Source organism: Panthera leo, chromosome C1, assembly GCF_018350215.1.
Source record: "Panthera leo isolate Ple1 chromosome C1, P.leo_Ple1_pat1.1, whole genome shotgun sequence".
Classification (NCBI taxonomy): domain Eukaryota; kingdom Metazoa; phylum Chordata; class Mammalia; order Carnivora; family Felidae; genus Panthera; species Panthera leo.
The window spans coordinates 98824302-98840315 of NC_056686.1; the positions used below are offsets into that span (position 1 = coordinate 98824302).

General features: G+C 46.7%; 1 pseudogene; it reads left to right on the forward strand.

Annotated features, from left to right (window-relative positions):
• The first annotated feature begins 13823 nt into the window (after positions 1-13823).
• On the forward strand, positions 13824-14927 carry LOC122225956 (annotated as a pseudogene).
• The last annotated feature ends 1087 nt before the right edge of the window (positions 14928-16014 follow it).

Consider the following 16014-nt stretch of genomic DNA (forward strand, 5'->3'; position numbering starts at 1 on the left):
AGATTCACATTCAGTGGAAGGAGAATCTCAGTCATGGTCACAGTGGACTGCTCTAGGCTGTGTGTGTGCCTTGTCACAGGGGGTGTTTAAAAAGAGGCTGCACGTTGCCTTGGCCAGGCTGTGTGGTGCCCAGGAATCTCAGCCTATAGGGACTTTGGGCTTGATGAGCTTTAAGACGCCCCCTGTTCATCATCTGTGTCCCAAAACCAGATCCCTACCTGGGCTGGATGGGCCTCCTCATGCCATCAATGCCTACAGCTCCCTTCTCAGAGAAGCGAGAGGTGGCGGGGTGGGGGCACTCGGGGGTCATGGAGCCAGCCCAAAGCCCTCTGCTAAGGGACGTGCCTTCATCAGAAGCATGCGACCGTGGCCATCTGTCTGTGGCGACCTGAACCAGCTGTGGGCAAGTACCATTGCAGGAAAGCTCTAGAAAAACAGGAATTTGAACTGGGGGCCATAAGGAGAGGGGTGAGAGGTTCAGGGACAGAAAGAGAAACGGAGAGTAGGCTGGTAGGCAGGTCCGTGGAGGCAGCAGGGGGCCTGATGCAGCAGAAGTCGTGGGGCGGCAGAGGGTGACAGGTGTTCTAGCCGCAGCACGGGGGGGCGGGGGGAGGTGGCCTCCATGATGTTGTGCCATGGAGGAGACATGGGCAGAGGGTATGCTAGTACTCTGTGGTTCCAGCTGTTGTGCCCCCTGTGGCCTTGGTGGAGCCTTGCATACCACTTGAGTCCCCACAGGAGCCCGGTTGTCTTTACAGCCACGCCCACGCATAGAAATAAGGCTCATAATCGAAGCCAACTGAGTGAGATCCTGTTTCTTGAAACTCAAGTCATTTAAGAGAAATTCTAAGGAGGCAAGACAGCGACCTCTTGGGTTTTGAAAAGAGTTCATGCAGTGGTCCTGCTGGCGACAGGCTGGTCCTCGGTACCAGACCTGGGGCGTGCAAATCCCCATATGGCTAGATGGTCTTCTCCCCTCAGACCCGTCACCCACTCCCTACATCCTACCCTGTGGGAGCCAACAGTCCCCACCTTTCTTGTACATCAGCTTCTCTCCTGTCACAGAAACAGGGAACTGTGGGTTGGGAATGCAGTGCCCCAGGTGGCCAGAATACTAGATGCTTCGGCCAGAAGGAGTTTGAGCACGGATAGAAGGCAGCCTCCCTCTGCAAAAGTGAGAGGGTATCTGAGGTGAGAAAACAGCCTCTGAATCCTCTAATCAATCATGACCTGTTCTCTAAATACTTGCTGCAAGAGCCAACAGCCCAGGACGCCTGAGGCTGCACAGGGAGCCCGGTGACCTCTCTCCTTTGGCCAAATCTCCTCTGTCTGTAAGACGACTGCAGCGTCATCATGAAGGTTCATTAAAGTATTACCGATGAAGTCTTTTTCGACTCCTACCCTTCAAGGAAGAGGGATCACTGCCCCTTTGTTACCGTAGCAAAACACTGGACAGATGTGCCCTACAGAGCCCTGCAGTAAGTCCTAGTCACCCACGGCCACTTGCATTCTGATGGCTCATTGCCCATGTTTCCACTATTCTTATTCTTTGAATGTTATTTTTTTAACTTATTTTTGACAGCGAGGGAGAGAGAGTGTGAGCGGTGGGGAGAGGGGTTGCCAGAGAGAGAGAGGGAGACACAGCATCTGAAGCAGGCTCCAGGGTCTGAGCTGTCAGCACAGAACCCTACATGGGGCTCGAACCCATGAACCAAGAGTTCATGGCCTGAGCCAAAGTCAGACACTTAACCGACTGAGCCACCCTGGCGCCCCTGAATGTTAATTTTTCTTAACAAGTCATTTCCTTTGAGGGGAAGAGGACTCATCTTTTTTCTGTATCCCCAACACTTACTTAGCCCAGTGCCTGGCATAGGATGGGGCTTAATAAATGTCTGATGAATGAATGACCTTCAGATAGAATAACCACATTTAAACTCCATAAACTGCTCAATCTGCCCTACGCTCATCCCAAATGTCTCTTTCTGCATCTTTCCCCACCCCCCTCCCAGCAAATATGCATCCACTTTGAAACACTATATATATTTATACGCTCGCTGAGTTCCTTGGCTCTTGTCCACTTCAACACCCAGCTCCTGGGGACATGGCCACATCACCGTGCTCTCTTATTAAGGCTTCAGAGGATGTGGTTGAGAAGGGGGGGGGGTCCTCGACTTCTGAGTTTTGTTAGGACATAAATTATAACAAATGTAAAACATAAGCCCATTAAGTCATGTCCAACCAAACAGAGAGGGGAGATGTTGGTACTAAGGCGTGATCTGTAAGAGCGATGATTATAAAACCATGTTCTATGTACCATGAGACCAGCCTGAGTCTCTGTCCCACCACATATTGTCAGTGTGATCACGGTCCGGTGTCTGCAGTGGCCTCATCTATGCAAGCAGGCACTTAGCATAGACTTACCACAGCATAAGTTTCAAATAAATGTTGGCCGCTATTGACTGTGACTTTCCATCAGGTTATAGACACAGGACTCAAAGAGATCTTAAACATCATCAAGGTTTTGGGCTCTTCAGCACCCGGTCAAAGGTGCTTTGAGAATGAGTCAGGGTCGCAGTGAGGAACGGAGAGGAGGCACTCTGACTTCAGCCGGAATTGCTCTGCGTGCTTCTGCTTGATTGAGCTTTTATGGAGATTTCAAGGGAAAGGAAGAGGAAGAGCCTCCACTGCCAAAATTAATCCAAACTGCAGACTGGCACCAGAATCTCCTCTTCCACATCCTGGCCAAGTGATGGTCCTGCCTTTTCTTTTTTTTTTTCTTTTTTTATTTTTTTAACATTTATTTATTTTTGAGACAGAGAGAGACAGAGCATGAACGGGGGAGGGTCAGAGAGAGGGAGACACAGAATCCGAAACAAGCTCCAGGCTCCGAGCTGTTACCACAGGGCCCGACGCGGGGCTTGAACTCACCAACCGTGAGATCATGACCTGAGCCGAAGTCGGACGCTTAACCGACTGAGCCACCCAGGCGCCCCGGTCCTGCCTTTTCTTAAACACTTAAATTCTCTCTGTGAGGCCCCAAACTAGTTTGCTTCGCAATGTTTGTACTCTTTAGAATATTCAGGACCTCAAACAAATGGCTAACAAAGTTTTATTGCCTTGTAGAAGTCCCGCCAGACCTACTTGAATGAAAAGAGCACTGTGCAAACTTAATTGAAGCACAGTATTTTTAACAGTAGTGCTACAATCATCCCCGAAAACGGTTGTCCTCAGTAGGTTGTAAATGTCTCCCAGTCGTCTTGGCCACACTCTGAATTTGCTTAGCAAATCCTTTTAGGTAGAGCAAGCATAAAGATAATTTTCAGCCTGGACCCTTGTGCAAATCACCACAAATTCGGAATCAATGGAGTTCGAAATCATAAGATTTCAGCGTTTCCGTAGTGATGTTTTCCATTCTGCAGCACTGCCAATTTTTCAAAGTATTTTCATAGCTGATGTCTCACTTAGCCGCCCCTCTGAGTTGAGACGAGAATGAAAGAAAATTCTATATTTGGCATGCTCTGTAAACGGCAAGGCTCCAAAAATGTTTGCAATTACTAAGTTATTAGACTCCAGGTCTCCGGGCTCTGACTCACAGCCCGGCCTGTCTCCTTAGGCCTTGCGGCCCGTCTCACTCAGAAGGGATGAAAGGTGGCCCCAGGAAGAGCTGCCTAGGCTCACTTGGAAAAATACCCTGAGCACCTGTATAGCATTGTGTCTTCCAGGACCAAGGAGGACACCGAGAATGCGCCGACGCTATCACAGGTGGGGACAAAAATGGCGAACGTGTGGGAATGTGTTCAGAACTGTTGAGAGAGGGTGGCTGAGGAGTCCCTCATTCACGTGAGAATCTGCCCTTCACTGGACAGTTGTAACTGCTCTTTGTTCTGCCTGCTGTCCTCATTCATGTTCAAGTTCAGGTTCAGACCTATCTTTCAAGCCCCGGCCGACCAGCTGAAATGCCGCCCCCTTCGGTCGCCCATCTAAGCAGTCATCCCTCCTCCTGTGAACTTTCTATGTTCTTTGCCCCACTCCCATGACCCTTCTTCCACATGGCCTCGTGTTACTGCTAGGGGACAAGGCATTTCTTTCCTGCTAGTTAACAAGCCACCTGAGAGCGAGGCTCACTCCATTCCATCCTATGGAGTGCACGGAGTTGGGCAGAGCAGGTCGTGATAGACTCTGCTGTTGTTCCAACCACCCATTCTCCCATTCTTCCTATGAGTAAATCTCGGCCAAGTGCGTGGCTGCCTAGCTACATTTCTCGAGTCCTTTGCGGCGAGGCATGGCCCTATGTGGTTTTTGTCAAATGGGTTAAGAGCAGAAATGAGGTGAGTTTCCACTTCACGTTCCTAACAACAGAGTAGCTCACCCCTTTTGTGATTTTTCCTTCACATGGGCTGGGGAGCAGACGTAGAAAACAAGAACTGTACCCCGGGGGAGGGCAGAGCAACAAGATGGAAGGAACTTGGGTCCCTAGCAAAGCCCCACCACTACCTGGACAGCTCATCCCACACACTTACATGAGAAACAAACCACTTTTTCTCTTAAGTTATTCTATTTGGGGACCTCTTTTTTCTTTTCTTTTTTTTTAAATTTTTAATGTGTATTTATTTATTTTTTGAGAGAGAGACACAGCATGAGCAGGGGAGGGGCACAGAAAGAGGGAGACACAGAGTCCAAAACAGTCTCCAGGTTCCCATGCGGGGCTTGAACCCACAAACCGTGAGATCATGACCTGAGCTGAAGTTGGATGCTTAACCGACTGAGCCACTCAGGTGCCCATAAAGATTTTTTTAAGTTTATTTATTTTGGAGAGAGAGAGAGAGAGACAGAGCACAAGCAGGGGAGGGGCAGAGAAAGAGGGAGACACAGAATCCAAAGCAGGCTCCAGGCTCTGAGCTGTCAGCACAGAGCCCGACGCACGGCTCAAACTCATAAACTGTGAGATTATGACCTGAGCCGAAGTCGGACACTTAACGGACTGAGCCACCCAGGTGCCCCCTATTTTGGGAGCTCTTTGTTAAAACTGCGTTGTCTAACCACTAATCAGCATACAGGTGTCCTATACAATTTTGGTGTGTCTGAGTGAATGGATGCATGGATAAACAAAAGAATAAATAAGAATGAATGCATGAATAAGGGGCCTGTCGCCAACCTCAGCTCTGCTTGAAGTAATACCTGCCTAATTTTCCTAATGGCGTCTGATTTTCCTAAGAAAGAGCGAGCCAGGGAAGAGTTGGGGAAGAGGGGGAGGACCTATACTTCTAAGGTGGGTCCCCAGGAAGCCTACTGACCCACTTTTCGTCTGATGTAAGCTACTCCGCAGGGACCTGCTATCAGAAAACTCCAAAAGGAGTTTTCTACCGTCAGGAGTTCTCGAAATAGCTTGAGCTGGCACCGTACAAGAACTGTATCAGATGACAATAAAGGACATTCAATGGATCTATCCTTCCTGTGACAATGTTAAGAAATTCAAAATACTGGGGCGCCTGGGTGGCTCAGTCAGTTAAGCGTCAGCCTCTCGATTTCAGCTCAGGTCATGATCTCACAGTTGTGAGATCCAGCCCCAGCCCGTGTGGGGGTCCATGCTGACAGTGCGGAGCCTACTTGGGATTCTCTCTCTCGCCCTTGCTCCCTGCCCCTCCCCGACTCATGAGTCCATGCACTTTCTCTCTCTCCCAAAATAAATAAACTTAAAAAAAAAAAAAGAAAAAGAAATTCGAACTATTTTTGTTTAATAGGTGACCAACTGCTTCTGTAAGGTGAAGTGGCAACAAATGGTAAAGAAAATGATCCACGTGCTCCACATTCTTCACAAGAAGGAGGAGTGAAAATCAAATGAAATCATGTGTGCAAAAGTGCTCTGTAAACTCTGAAGCCCAGTAATGGACCCTGTTGTTTTCTCCACCTGGCAACTTCTTTCCATTACCCATCTGTGTGATTCTGGCTACCGATCGCAGTCCTTTCTCCTGGGCCCAAATAGTGAGAAAGCGGCCCAGGTCTGGCCAATCACAGGCCCCAGGATTTTTTGGCCACCGTGATTGGTCCAAGGAGTGGATACATGACCCAGGCCAAGCCAATCAGAGTTCTTCCCTAGGAAGTGCTTGTACCTCTGTTCTACCGGTGTAACGGCTGGAGTGAAGGCTGCCTGGGATTCTTTGCAGCCCTGGGTTCTGAACAGAGGAAGCTGGGTTCAGAGGTAGCGAGGCAGGCTCCAACCCACTGTTTCTGACACCAGCTCCATTCCTGCCCTCTAGAACCACATGAGCAAATTATGTGTGTTATATGAAAAAAATTCCCCTTTTTTCCCTATAAGCTTGACTTGGGTATTTTTTACCTGAAATCAAATAATAATCCTAATAAAACACTATATATAAGTAATATAATATTATTCAAGAGATTCGTTGAAAAGGACATTGAGAACTTCTTTAGAGATGGTAACCAGTGACAATGCCTGTTGAGACTTTAACCAAGAGTAGCCACCTGGCATCTAGAAGGGCCATCCTCTTGGACCAACCATGTGGCTTCTGAGGGGACATATCCTTAGTGGTAAAGGTGGAAGAGGACCCCAGCCAGCCAGTGATTCCAGTCTGGCCCACCCTAGTGATTACTGCAATGATAGTTTTGCTTGACGATTTCCAAGGATGGGAGAGTCATCTCATCACAAAGGAGAACACCCTGTTGTGGGACAACTCTGATTCTTAGAAATGAAACCAAATCTGGTCCTTTCAGACTTACCTTTTTCTCCTTTTCGCTCTCTGAAGTTGCCCAGAATATCAACACCCATCCTGCCCCCAACAACCCATACTCCCAACCCCTCTAAGCGGATGGCTCTTCAGGTCTGTGAAGACACGTAACATATGCCCGAGTCTTTCCTTCTCTGGACTAAAAAGCAAGTTTGCTCAGGTGACAAGCAAACTCATCCCAACCTTAAACTCATCCCAACCTTGACTTACCTCGCTAGATGCCCGCCAATGAGCTGTGTCTCTCGTCGACCATGATATCCAAAACCACACTCATAATTGAAGCCATGTTCTGACAGTGCAGAGCATACCAAAACGATCACCATCCTGGATCCAGACCTGTACATTCTAGAAATGCAACCTAAATTTATGTCCTTTTAGAAACTTCTCCTCAGACCGTTGACTCATATTGAGCTTAAAATAAACTAGAACCACTAAATCTTCTCTCTCAAAAGTGCTTTAACCTATCTTTTTACTTTTGTGGATTATTTTCTGAAACCAAGTGAAAGAAGTTACATGGATCCGGATTTATTCATTGTGGTCCATCATTGCTTTTTTTTTTTTTTTTTTTTTTTTTTTGAAAAAACAATATGTGAACAAATATTTTCTATATTGCTCAGGGTTGGGTCATTTGCAAATTAGATAAGCTTGCCTCTTTGACTTTATTTAAATTCTTGATTAAAATGTTGACTAGGATTGGGCCAAGGACAAAAAAAAAAAAAACAAAAAAAAAACCCTCCCTTCAGAAGACCAGGGATTTTTTTCTGGGTACGAGCCTTCAGCCAACTATGAATCCACCCACGGCTACACTGTCCAACCCACCTCTCTCCATCTGGTCTCCATCATGAGAAATTTGTTAAACTCCTGAGCTGACCTAATTAATGCATTAATGATACTGTCCCTTAGCATTGGAGAAAGGCCTGATCAACAGACATGGGACACGTTCATTTTGTGGAAGCGGTGAGAGGGGTTAGCAGAATGGACCCTGCAGAGGGAAGATCAGACCAGTGGTGAGGCCCTGAATCTTTCAAGAGTTGGAAGCTCTGGAAGGGAGATTGGAGGAAATTTGAACACAAGGGCATCCCATTCACCGATTGCCCAGGCAGGTCTTGTCAGAAATATATACTAGATCTAACCACTCGGCGTGTGGTTGGCTAGTCCTTCACGCTGGTACAAGCCCAGTGCTACAAAGGCAGCCTTTCCTGGCCAGAACCAGAGTCAACATGCCCCCACTGTGAGGATTTCTGATGCATTTTAAGACTTTGCTAAGCCCTAGAGTCTTTGAACTTGGGTAGATGGGAAATAGTCCTCAACATCCTTATAAGCCAGGGTGTGGGGCTCAGCTGAGCACATTTCCGGGGAAGGTTGTACAGGACCCACGATGTGGCAAAAGGGTCAGAGCTCTGATGGGGGAGTCAAGCAGCTTAGGGACCCCCCAGGGAAGTACTCTGAGAGATTATTGAGCTCAGAGAAGCTGGCTAGAGGTTCCATGGGGACTTCACATCACTGGAATTTGGATTGACATGTGGGTGTTTATAACTTTCACGTGAAACATCTATGAAAAGGTAGGATCTTGGGTTTCTGTTCATTTCAAACGAGTGTTGTAACAAACTACCCCAAACTAGATGACTTAGAATAGTAGAAATTTATTCTGTCCCAGTCTGGAGGCAGAAGTCTGGAACCATGGTATTTGCGGGACCACACTTCCTTCTGAGACCCTGCAACCGAATCCCTTCCATGCCTCTCTCCTAACTGCCAGTGACTGTGGACGATCCTTGTCATTCCTTGGCTTGTAGTCACATCAATCCCATCTCTGTCTTCATGTCACCTGCTCCTCTTCATGTCTTCTCCTCCTCTGTTTTAAATTTCTCTCTGCCCTTCCAGTATAAGGACACTGGTCATCTGATTTGGGCCCACCAACTGATCCAGGATGATCTTACGTCAAGGTTCTTAAGACAATTTTATCTGCAAAAATCCTTTTTCCAAATCGGTAACACTCACAAGTCCTAGGGACTAGGACACAGACATGTCTTTTGGGAGGCTACTATTCAACCCCTTGTAAGAATCCGTCTCAACTTTTCTTTTGATGGTAACCAAACACTCTCTCACCTTGACCAGGAGCAGTGCTTTTGCTGTCAAAAGTCATCAAAAGTTGCAGCTAGAAATGAGCAGTATGTTACTACCACCATTATGGAAACATAGCACAATGTTTGCTGGGATCTGGAGAAAGAGCATACACACATGCACACGCGCGCACACACACTCACACACACATGCACACAAAGGAAACATTTTATTTTAAGCCCCCAACATCAAACACAATCTTACTCTCTATCACCATCTAGAGTAACAATAAGTATAATTTGGGGGTGTGTGTGTGCATTATGTGTTTTTTTAAAATTTTTTTTATGTTTTATTTTATTTTTGAGACAGAGAGAGACAGAGCATGAGTGGGGGAGGGTTAGAGAGAGAGGGAGACACAGAATCGGAAGCAGGCTCCAGGCTCTGAGCTGTCAGCACAGAGCCCGACACAGGGCTCGAACTCACAGACGGTGAGATCGTGACCTGGGCCGAAGTCGGAAGCTCAACTGACTGAGCCACCCAGGCGCCCCGTGCATTATGTGTTTTAAGAAGTCCTTTTTTTTTTAAGAAGCCATTTGATCAGGACCCATTACTATTTCTCTTTGTTGCTTTCGCTTGTATCTAGTCGTAGGATGCGCGCCTTCTTCTTTTTATGCTCAGATCACTGCCTTCTTCCCCAGTTGTGCTTGACTTTTCCTGCACCAACCCTGGGTCTTTAGCAGCCAGCAAAGAGGTGATTCAGGGGCCCCTTCCTGCTGGGGCTGACCTGACTCTGTTTACCATGCTCGCCCCATTCCTACCAGCTGCTCTCGCCTATTACCATAATCCCCAAGTGGCTGCTGCTGGCCCGAAGGCCACTTGAGGACCCTTGAGAGGAGGTCAGGGAGCACGATAGTAATAGTTGCATAGGGCCATGGCCTGAGCAGTTTTGAGCCCAACTCGTTCATTCATTATCCATTCAAGCAGATGTCCCTGAGCACCTGTTCTGGGCAAGGCGCCATTCTAGGTCCCAGGGGATGGGGGAATGTAAAGACGGCCCCTGCCTCAAAGCACTTAAAGCAATTTCACAACATCCCATCTTTCAGACTGAGAGTTTGAATCCAAAGCAAGGAAGAAAAAGTCACATCACCTGGAGCACTGTAAACGCCCCACCCCTTTGGTTCTTTACAAGCAGGATTCACACATCTCATCCCGTGAGAATTCCTGTCGTCACCCCAGTGAGGCTGGAGGCCGCTGAGAGTTTTCAGAGGAAGAAGCAGAGGGTACGGGCCGTTACGATTTGCCCAGGTTTCCCAGATGGTGAGTGGCACAGCTGGGGTCTGAGTCCAAGATCCCTCCATGAAGGCTGAGGCTCTTTTCACTCTGCTCTGAAAGACTTTGTCTTCATTTTCTTCTGCCTCGTCTCTGAGCCCTTCTCTTTTTTCCTCCCAGTGCTCCTGGGACCCTGTGGCCTTCGTGAGCTCCCTCGGCCTTCCCACGCTCAGCATCCAGGAGCTTCTCAGTTCTCTAGTTTGATAAGTTATGCTAATGCGTGAACATAGGTCAAACACAGCAAATTTCCAATCCTATTTTAAGCTTCGGGCAGATGAGGTTCTAATGGAAAATGAATACAATGACTATTTAATGGACAGGCTGGCTGAGGATAAACGACTTTCAGCAGTATGCAAACATTTATCCAGCACCTATCATCTTGGAGGAAACGAGCTAGGGAGTTCAGGGGAGGGGACCGGGCAGTCACTTCCCCAGTGCCAGGGCACAGAAAGCTTGGAGTTGGGGGCCAGCTGGAGCTCTGTGTGAGTCCTTGCTGTGAGACGCTGGGCAAGTGACAAGCTCTTTGAGCTTAGCGTTCTGTGAAACAGAGATAAAAATATCTACTCACAAGGTTCTCGTGAGGATTCGACAGGCTAGTTAGACGTGACATGCAGGTGTTAGGAGTTTAAATGTTTAATATGTTTGTTCCCCGCCTTCTCAGAGAGCTTACGTTCCAGCTGGGGCCATAAGGTCATTACCGTGAGTTGAGTAAGAGGTTAACTACACGCCAACAGTCTCGCCCTTCCTGAACCTTGCAAGAGAGCTACTTACTTTGGGGACATGTAAAAGGACAGAACACACGTGGGAAGACAGAGCACAGGTAAGAGAGCATGGTGTAGATGAGGAAATACAGGTACAAGTAAGACGTAGGACAGGCGAGAGGGCAGGCGAGGCGCACAGGCGAGGGTACGGTGAGGAGGGCAAGGGCCCAAGGCTGTGGCCCGGCAGGTAGGGTCCAGGTCCTGGGGGCTCCAGGTATACCTTACCTTGGGCAGCATAGCCCCAGTCTGCCTCTGTTTCCTCTTCTGTCTCTGTCACTGTCTCCCCATCTGCATTTCTCTTATAAGTGTATCTGTCATTAGACTTGAACCCCACTCTAAATCCAGGATGATCTGAGATCCTTAACTTAATTACATCTGCAGAGGCCCTTTTCCAAGGCCTGACGAGTGCCCCAGATCTCATTCTTAAATCTCACTGAAGCTTGCTATGGGAATTCAAAATGGTACGGCCACTAGGGTAGTTTCTTAAAAAGTTAAACGTATGCCTACCACTTAATCCGGCCATTCCATTTCTACGAATTTACCTAAGAGAAAAGAAACCAGATTTCCACATAAAGACTTGTACACAATGTTCATAGCAGCTTTATTTGTAACACTCAAAAATTGGAAATAACCCAGATGTCCAGCAGGCGAACGGATAAACACATTGTAGGGTATCCACACAATGGAATCCTACTTAGCAATCCAAAGGAATGAACTACACTGCAACATGGATGAGTCTTAAGGTAATTATATTAAGTGAAAGAAGCAAAACAAAAAATTATTATATACTGGATTGATTCTTCATAATAATTAACTCTAGAAAATGCAAACTGATCTATAGTGACAGAAGGCAGATCAATGGTTACTTACAGATGAGAGAGGTTGGAGGGGGAGGGCAGAGAACTGCAAAGGGACACAGGGGAGCATTTAGGTGTCATGGATATGTTCACTTCCTTGATCATGGTGATATTTATACATGTGTCCAAACTTAACACATCGCACGATTTAAATATCTGCAGTTCATGGTATACCAATTACACCCCAATAAAACTACTTCTAAAAAACCCACCGACGAATTTTAATTAAGGTAAAGACACGGCCAGATTTTCAAAGATCTTCCAGTTGTACAGAAATGGAGAAGACACTAGAGACAGGAAAACAGCCTAAGGCCTAATTACATATATAGTTAGGTAAGAGAGGAAGTGCTGACTCATTCAATTTAATTGCTGTGTAGTATTCCATTGTGGAAATATACCACAATCCATCTATTTGCCCATTTGAAGGATATTTAGATTACTTCTAATTGTTTATTGTTACAAAAATGCCTTATTGAATAGTATTGTAAGTTTCCCCAAGTACTCACATGTAATAGTGTCTCCAATGAAATACCTACAGGTGCAATTATTGAGTCAGAGTACAAGTGCCTTCACGTTTACTAAATGTTGCCAAATTGCTCTCTCCAAAGTCATTGCAAAAATATTCACTCCTGTCAGAATTTTTATGAAAGTTTCCATTGTTCCACATTCTCATCCACACTTGGCTTTACCAAAATGTTAACAATTTTATGGCTGTAAAATGGTATCTCATCTTTCGAAAGTGCATTTCCAGAATTATTAGTGAGGTTGCATATCTTATGACTCTTGGTCACTGAGCTTTCCTCTTCTGTGAATTCTGTACATATCTTTTGCTTGCTTTTCCAGTGGGCCACTTGCCCCATTTTTATTGACTTGTGGTTTGCCTTGTATTCTTGTATTCTAATCCTGTATGCTGTACCCTTTGCAAAAGTCTCCCAATCTGTGGCCTATCTTTTCACGTTGTTTTATGGTGCCCTTTGTTATATGATGTTTATTTCCTAGCGCTTCTGTAACAAATTACCACAATCTCAGTGGCCCAAAACAACACATTTATTACCTTATAGTCTAGAGGTTAGAAGCCCCAAATGGCTTTCACTTGGCTAAAATCAATGAGTGGGCAGGGCTGTATGCCTCCTGTAGTCTCTAGGGGCGAAATCAGTTTCCTTGCCTTTCCTAGCTTCTAGGTTTGTTTGTTTTTTTTTTTTTGGGGGGGGGGGGACAGAGAGAGACAGAGCATGAACGGGGGAGGGGCAGAGAGAGAGGGAGACACAGAATCGGAAGCAGGCTCCAAGCTCCGAGCCATCAGCCCAGAGCCTGACGCGGGGCTCGAACTCACAGACCGCGAGATCGCGACCTGGCTGAAGTCGGACGCTTAACCGACTGCGCCATCCAGGCGCCCCTTTCCTAGCTTCTAGAACCCACTTCTTGGCTTGTGGCCCCTTCCTCCATCTTCAAAGCTGACCACACAGAGCCTTCAAATCTCTCCCTCATTTTGACACTCCTATGTCCCTCTTATAAGGACCTAGGGTCAATCCAATTTATTAAATAGTTCACTTACCTTGCTAATCTGCTATTCCATCTTTGCTGTATAGCAAGCTTTCATAAATGCATGGGTTTATTTCTGGGCTCTCTATTCTGTTCTTTCAATTATTTACTCCCTTGCTTCTCAAAGTGTGTTCCAGGGACCAAAAGCATCAGCATCCCCTGGTTAGCTTGTTTGGAATGCAGAATTTCAAGCTGCATCCCATACTTTCTCAATTAGGAGCCGCCTTTAACAAGGTCCCCAGGAGATTCCTACGAGCAGGAAAGGTTAACAAGCACTAGTCGACCCAGTGCTTTTAAAATCTTAGTTACTTCCTTTCAAGCATTGATACCTGGTAACTCAAGTTCTCTTCTTTGCTCTTCATCATGTCGAATTCGTAGTTTGGAGAAGATTGGGAAATTTTATAATAATCGAAGTTAATTCAGGAGCTTGTCATATATAACTTATTTGGGGCTCCTTTTATGTCCTGAGTGTCTCCATAGAGGTTTTGTACATCCTTTTGAAGCCCCAAAGTCAGGTTTTTGTCCACATGAGGGTAACTCTGAGCCTCTGGCTGGGCAGGCTGTGTCTGTGTTACAGTCCCTCGCTGCGGGTTTGGTTCCCTGGGGTAGTGGTCGGGCTGTACCTGCCCCCAGCTGACCAGTTCCCACTGGGCACTGGCGGAGAGGGAGCTTCAGGAAGTGGAGCCCATACGCAGCATCTGGCTGTCTGGGGCACCTGGGCAGGCATTCAGCACTCTTTGGACTGTGGGTCCTCACCCTGACGTACTCCACCCCCCGTTTAGAAAGTCTGGCGTGATCACAGGCTCTTCTAGGCAGTAGATTTCTGGGGTAGTGTACAGAGAAGGACCGAGACGACAGATGGGTCTTTGTTGCCCTAGCCAACAGAGAGAAGAGGGCTGGGTTCTTCAACCCCCCATCTTGCTTCTCCGCATGGCTTCTGCCATTGGCCCTCTTCCAACCCCAGCATCCTAAGCCCCAGAAAGTTTGGAGGCCCATGGAGGTGCCAGTTGCCCTCTCCCAGGGCCCTAACATGGGAAGCATGGGAGCAAGTCCAGTATTTATATGAGGAATTGCAGAATCCTGCTAAGTTTCCAGACTGGCTGAAAGCTCTGATGTAGGCCCCAATGTAGTCCCCACGGTGGGGCAGAAACCGAAGCAGGATCAAAAAGTCCTTAAGAAATCTGGGCTTGCCCAATGCTCTAGCAGCTCCGAGGCTCTAAGGATACCTTGAAGCTGGTTTCTGTAGGCCACACTGTATCAGACTCTTTGCCGTTGCTAAGGGGTGAAGCCTCATTCAAAGGCAGGGGTCACAGCACTGACTGGAGAGGAATAGAATCAAAACACTCACCGTATAGATACACCAAGGAGACAGAAGGGAAAAAATGAAGGAATCTGGTCCCGGAGGAGAGCTTTGCACCTGTTGCTGGAGCTCTGGGTCATCAGAGCTGCAAAAGTACTCCACCAGTGATTGTGAGTGCACCCCAGGAACTGACAGTGACGGATTGCCAACTGCCAAGAAGCTGGAAGAGTTGAAGGCACAGGACCCAGGTGACCAGAACTTCAGCAGCAGAGTAGTCCAGAGGGGGTGAGAGTTCTTTGCTAGCAACAGCAACTTCCTGTACAGAGTTTAAGCTGGAGCCTAGCTTGGGGAGATGTCATGTGAAGTGTAGCTAAATTGAGCAAATCTGTTTGGAGCTGCTTGGATTTCTGTGTACGGATTATACACCTTGAGACAGGAGGAAACCGTTAGCCTGGAATGTGAGACAATAGAGCTACTTGGATTTGATTCTGACAAAGAGCAGTGAACTTCACAGGGCAAAGACTCAGGGGTACAGGGGTTGGGGTGAATAACAGACTGGGTAGATTCCAGAATCCTGGAGCGTTGCTCTGGGTCTGACCCATGTGGATCTCTGGTACTCATCATTCTTGCTTGGACTCTCTGTATGTTGAAACCAGGTGGTGTTGCATATATTATTAGAGCTTTCGGTGGTACTTAGAATGTATGTTTGAGAGGAAAGGAAAAGTTTGCCTTCTGACCTCACTCCTTTTTTCAAAGTTTTTATTGTAATTTCAGTTAGTGCACAATGTTACATTAGCTTCAGGTGTGCAATACAGTGAGTGATTCGACAATTTCAGACATCATCCAGTGCTGACGTCACCACAGGCACACTCCTTAATCCCCATCACCTACTTAACACACCCTACTTACCCCCCTCCTCTTTGGCAACCATCAGTTCTCTATAATTAAGAATCTGCTTCTTGATTTCTTTCTCTCTCTTTTTTCCCTTTGCTTGTTTTGTTTCTTAAATTCCACACAAGAGTGAAATCATATGGTATTTGTCTTTCTCTGATTGATGTATTTCGCTTAGCATTATACTCTTTAGAAGCACCTGTGTTGTTGCAAATGGCAAGATTTCATTCTTTTTGTGGCTGAATAATATTCCATTGTATATATGTACTATGTCTTTACCCATTCATCAATCAGTAGACGCTTGGGCTGATTCCATATCTTGGCTATTGTAAATAATGCTATAAACATAGGAGTACATGTATCCTTTTTAATTAGTGTTTTTGTATTCTTTGGGTAAATACCCCATAGTGTGATTGCTGGATCATAGGGTAGTTCTATTTTTAACTTTTCGAGGCACCTCCATATTGTTTTCATCAGGCACTGCACCGGTTTGCATTCCCCTCAACAGTACACGAGTATCCCTTTTT